This window comes from Silene latifolia, chromosome Y (assembly GCF_048544455.1).
Source record: "Silene latifolia isolate original U9 population chromosome Y, ASM4854445v1, whole genome shotgun sequence".
NCBI lineage: Eukaryota > Viridiplantae > Streptophyta > Magnoliopsida > Caryophyllales > Caryophyllaceae > Silene > Silene latifolia.
In genome coordinates, this window is record NC_133538.1 from 124452928 (window position 1) to 124458969 (window position 6042).

At 36.7% G+C, this 6042-nt stretch overlaps 1 long non-coding RNA gene across 1 annotated transcript; it reads right to left on the reverse strand.

Annotated features, from left to right (window-relative positions):
- Positions 1-4135: 4135 nt before the first annotated feature.
- LOC141626396 (uncharacterized) lies at positions 4136-5557 on the reverse strand. Its single transcript, XR_012535980.1, has 2 exons — positions 5253-5557; positions 4136-4841 (listed from the first exon to the last, which is right to left on the reverse strand). It is a non-coding gene; the product is annotated as an uncharacterized LOC141626396 (long non-coding RNA).
- Positions 5558-6042: the final 485 nt, after the last annotated feature.

Sequence of the window (6042 nt, forward strand, 5' to 3'; positions counted from 1 at the left end):
AGTTTCTTTGTCGTTTTGACCACTATCTAGTGAAGATTGGGCAGGCATTATTCTTCAGGAACTGAAGTTGCTGCCTTTGCTGTCATGTCACTAATGCTAAACATCCCCCCTTTTCCATTTTGATTGTTTTCAGCCAATGCAGCCATAAATTTACTATTAGATTGTGACAGTGTGACTATGTGAGTAATTAGAAGTGAAAGACCGGATTTAAAATAAAAGAGTGAGATTTTGAGCTCTAAAGTTGATATTTTATTTTGCGAACCTCGCGTTTTTTGTGAACTCGAGTCAGGGTTCAAGCATTCAGACTGCTGAGGAAGATGTTCTAACTTTCAGGAATGGTGCATTGATCTTTCCATGTGACAAAGAGACTGAGTTGGAGGTAATACTTTAGGTTCCTTTTATCATGGTACTCCATCTGTCCATGAATAAGCTTCCTGGTTTTCAATTATGTGACCGGATGTCCGAATTGAATGGTCACAGTACAGGTCTTAGAATTCAAGTCCCAGGAAAGAAAGTTATGGATGCAACCTCCTTTTGGAATGGCTTGAAAGGCCTGAAATTGCAGAAACTTATAATACTGCAACGCGATAGATGAAAGTTGGTGTACTTTTTCACTTGGCATCCTTGGAAAAGTAGCAACGGTTGTTATAATCGTTGAGCCTATGAAGACAAGTCAAAAGAGGCAGAAAAAAGAAATCTAATTTTCACTTTTTGTGGTTCGCATCCTGCTTATATAATTCGTATCTATACAAACAAAAGCGGAGTTAGAAATTTAATTTCAAAGGGATATTTGCTTAATCTTGAATTTTAAATTTTTGTATGGAATATCTCTTATTAAACTAATAGAGTGATAGCTATAGAGTATAGAATTACAATAAGTCTTACCTATGACGGACACTATCCGTCACAAGCTGAAGATACTATTTATCACAATAACACTACAATAATAGCACAATAACACGGGACAAAAAAAGAGTAAAAGAAATTAAAGTGATACCGGAATAACATCACAATAACACCAGAATAACAGTAGAATAACAGCACAATAACAGCGGAATAAAAAGAGTAAAAAAATCAAAGTAGTAAAAAAAATCTAAGTGACACCGGAATAACATCACAATAACACCAGAATAACAGTAGAATAACAACACAATAATACGTCGTAGAACAAAAAGAAAAAAAATCAAAGTAGTAAAAAAAGTCAAAGTAGCAAAAAAAATCAAAGTGACACCGGAATAACATCACAATAACAGCAGAATAACAATAGAATAACAGCACAATAACACGTGGTAAAAAAATACGAAAAAAAAATCAAAGTCGTAAAAAAAATCAAAGTGGCACCGAAATAACATCACAATAACACCAGAATAACAGCACAATAACATGCAGTAAAAAAAAAGTAAAAAAATCAAATAGTAAAAAAAATCAAAGTAGTAAAAAAATCAAAGTGACACCGGAATAACAGCACAATAACACGTGGTAAAAAAAAGAAAAAAAAAATCAAAGTCTTAAAAAAAAAAATCAAAGTGACAGCAGAATAACATCACAATAACAGCGGAATAACAATAACGGCACAATAACATGTGGTAAAAAAAATCAAAGTGCTAAAAAAAATCAAAGTTCAAAAAAAAGCACAATAACAGCATAATAACACGAGCTAAAAAAATATGAGTAAAAAAAATTCAAGTAAAAAAAAAAATCTGGTACAAAAAGGAAAAAAAAAAGGTAACAAAATGAGAAAATTAAAGAAAAACATAATAACACGAGGTAAAAAAAAGAGGAGATAAAAAAAATTAAAGTAAAAAAAAGAGTAGCACTAGAAAAAAGAAAAAACAAGTAAATGACAGTGATTTTATATGACATGTAAGATTAGATCTTAATCATTCATCTCTAATATAATCTAGTGGTTGAGATTTCCAAGCACAAACTCACAACTCACCATAAGAACCAAAACTCACAAAAACCAAACTCTCTCTCTCTCTCTCTCTCTCTCTCTCTCTCTCTCTCTCTCTCTCTCTCTCTTTCTTTCTCTCTCTCTCTCTCTCTCTCTCTCTCTCTCTCTATATATATATATATATATATATATATATATATATATATAGAATCAGGATCCTGTACGAACCAAATTATGGTGCGAACCGTACGAACTAAATAGAAATTGTCAAATTAAGCAAATAAACTACCCAATACCCACGTAACTCTGACAAACACTCAAACAACCTCACAAATTAAACGCAATACCAAACTCCCTCGCCCCTATCAAACTATTATCTATCACCACATGGAGTCACCGGCCAGCAACATAACGTTGTCGGAGCTCCGTCATACCTCGCCGGAGATAGGCACAACTCCATCATTGCGGTCAAATTCTTCTTCTTTCTCCCCTGCACCTTATCCCCTCACCGACAACCTTGTCGCCACACTACTACACTACAATGATTTTCGGCCTAAATCATATCTATGAGGCTCGAAAGCTTCCAATAATGTCATTAATGGAGGGTAGTTTTTCGTAAGTCTTCTTCGTATTTGACAGATTTGTGATTTCAATCACAACTTTTTTTTTTTAAAAAAGAGAGATCTATGGTGGTTGTGAGGCGCATCGGTCGAGGCAAGAAAGGAATGGTAGATATTGTGCTTGATGTTTGACATAGTTGTGGACTGTGGTGGATAAATGAGAGCGTCGAGGTGGTGGATTAAAGGTAGTCGTGAGAACAACGCTGGTTTGGGGGAGAGTGTGGTGATTGGTGGTTCTGTGAAACGAGTTGTGGAGGTCGGCCATGGTGTTATTCAGGGGTGTTTGGTTGTCGTGGCGGAGGTAGTAGTGTAGTGTTGGTCACGGGTAGATGGTGGTGGTGGGCGATGGTGGTTCAGTTTGTCGAATGGGTGGATCTGATGGTTGGTTGTGATGGTGCTTGTGGCAGTGGTGGTGACGGTCAAAGGCGGTGGCAGTAGATACACAAAATACCACCCCTAGATACACATTTTATTACTACGGGATACAAATGCTATTACTACTAGATACATGTGTATCCGGTAGTATAACATGTGTATCCGGTAATAATACAATGTGTACCCGGAAGTATTATACTGTGTTTAGAGGGCGTCTTTGTCATGCTCCTTGTTGGGTCAGTGGCGAAATTGATAGTGGTTCAGTTGGGTGGTGGGTTTGGTGGGTGTGTTAGTGGTGGTGGGCAGTAGTGATTCAGGTTGTGTGGTGGATACATCAAATATGACTCCGGGTACACTTGAAAGGATCGGCTAGATGCGTGTCATACTGCCACAGTGCCTAGGAATGTATCTAGCTAATCGTCGGATGCAAATTTGCAATGGGCATTAGTGCACTACTACTAATAATTTACTGTAGCAGCGAAGGCAAGGTTATTGAGTTGTGGACCGGAGTATGAGAGACTATATGCGGAGATGGTGTGAACTGTGAGTCTGTGACGGTGTGGTTAAAGGTCGAGTTAACTGAATTACACTTAAATTTGTCAAATTTTAAGTGGATCAAATGTAACATGATCCTCGTCCATGGTTAATAAGTATCCCCTGCACTACGAAAGACTGATTGTTACACAACATTGTCCATTTGTTATTAGCGCGTACAAACACTTTTTAACATCTCCGGTACTGAGTAGCTCCTCTTTCCGGTTATTATTTGTTACCTTTTAACTAAAATACAATCTAACAAAGAATAAAAGATGTAGATTTAATAATTGAGACAGATGCAATACTTGTTTGAGGTGCTTAACTATCTCTGTCGTTTCACTCGTTACGTATTTCTTTTTTTGTCAGTAGCTGCCAATTATTTCTTCTTTTGTGACGATAAAATGGATCATAGGACAAGCAGATACAGTGTCCCTCGTAAATTTGATGTAGTACGTGGTATGCCTGAATGATAGAGTTCTTTTAGAGGCAAGGCCATTGATATGGAAGATATCAAATTTCATCAGTATGTCTCATTGTTTCATTTGATAATGGTTTGCTGATTTTTCCGGGACTGTGTCATTGAAGATGCTCATAAAACAAATGACATTTTAGTAATACAGTCTTTTCAGTCTGTTTTTTCGACATTATAAGTTATAATGGCATTATAAGTTATAATGGCCATCGGATCCAAAGGTTACACTTGAAAGGATAGGTTAGATGCGTGCCACAGTGCCATAGGATACATATACAACATTATATCATAGATCGTCGATGATATTGGAATTGAGTACCACTAGATACATTCGTTTAAGTTGCTAGATACATACCTCTAACTAGCTAGATACATACCTCTAACTAGCTAGATACATTCCTTTAAATTACTTGATACATACCTCTAATTAGCTAGATACATTCTTTTAAGTTGTTATATACATAACTCTACTCCTCTAGTTAAGGATACCCGTCTCCCAATTATGATTGTATTGGAAATTGAATTTTATATACCATTTCAAGAAAGGGCAACAAGGAACTCAACCGGATGCCATCTTCCTTTGCTGGAAAACAACTGCAAAAATGGATACGCCAACATCGATGCTAAAGGCAGTCAATACAGCAAGAGACATCGTCGTCTTATGGTACTTCATCCTTTCTAAGTTGTACATGTGTTGCATTAAAATAGAATGGCTCATCATGACAGTATCCACCAATTTTCATTCCGCTCGAGTGGAATTCTCTGCACATTCGACGCATTTAAATTTACATTATGAAACTTCATAAACACCTCACTTCTTATACACGAGAATTAAGATTCTTTTCCAGTAGCGGAAGAAGTATAATCATCCTCGGTTGTAAACCAGGTGGTATGGTCATCCGCTGGCACAGCTAGAGGTTTCGTGCTAATAGCTTCACCTAAGCTAATAAGAAAAAGAAACAATTAAGAATTAAAAAGGCGAAAGCAAAAGTCAAACGTACACCAGCCCAAGACAGGAAAATATTAAGCAAAAGGCAAATTTACGATACAGAGAGCCATAAAGGCAACAATAAACATGTCTAGAAACACCGCTAAACAAATCCGAAAACGTGTAGAATGCTCAACCAATGAGATAACAAGATCGGAGGAAAAGTTAGGTTCAAGATGTGTGTGAAGGCCTAATATCCATGAAAATCAGTAAATGTATCATAATATCATTGGAATATCTTTATAACTTAATTCTGATCAGCTGCAATACTAAGTACCCTGTAAAACTATAATGAAAACGAGTCACACTCTAAAACAATACGAGATATTCCCTTGAATACTTAGATCATTGCAAGACGATCCATACCCGAGACTAGTGCAATCGCCATTTTCACAAGCGTAGCTTACACTGGATGCAATCTGGGGATCATTCAAGTTAGCTGAAGAAGACATGACACGCCATTTTTTGTCAAGGTATTCAACACCTTTAGCTGCCACAAGAGATCCCGCTTTTGTCAGTCCAAGGTTGAGCTGGTACTTAGGTGTTCCGTCATAGTAGAATACCCCCCAATGCCTCTCAAAGCTGCCTGGTAGTGTACTCTTGTCGTCCTCGTCAACAAGGCTAAAAAGGTAAGCATCAATGGGGCCGCTCGGCTCATAGGCGTACCTGAGATTACATCAAATTCGAACAATGTCGCTTTAAACTGCATAAGTAGATGAGAAATAGAGGTGATTTATACAAGTTGATATGATTAACAAAGCCTTGGTTGAATCACCGAGCATTGGTAGGGTTAGCATTCCTATCCGCGTTTGAATTATTATTTTTAAGAGCGAGAAAAGCATACTGATATACGGAGTACTACTACAAAATAGTTATGCTGCAATCATTTCATTGGTTATTCATACTTTCTTAAAAGATTATCCTGCCATCACAATAAACTCCATCAGTTAGCATCTCCAAAAGTAGCCTCAAGCAGCTCGACTTATTCTATATTGATTATACCTTTGTAATCTCATTCAAGTAACAAAATACATGTCAACTTGAATCAAATAACCAGTTAACTTGAACAAAAGAATGAATTATATAGCAGCTTAAACGACATCAGTGCATCACATGATTAAAAACACAAACAAATAATTAATCTCCCATATAAAAG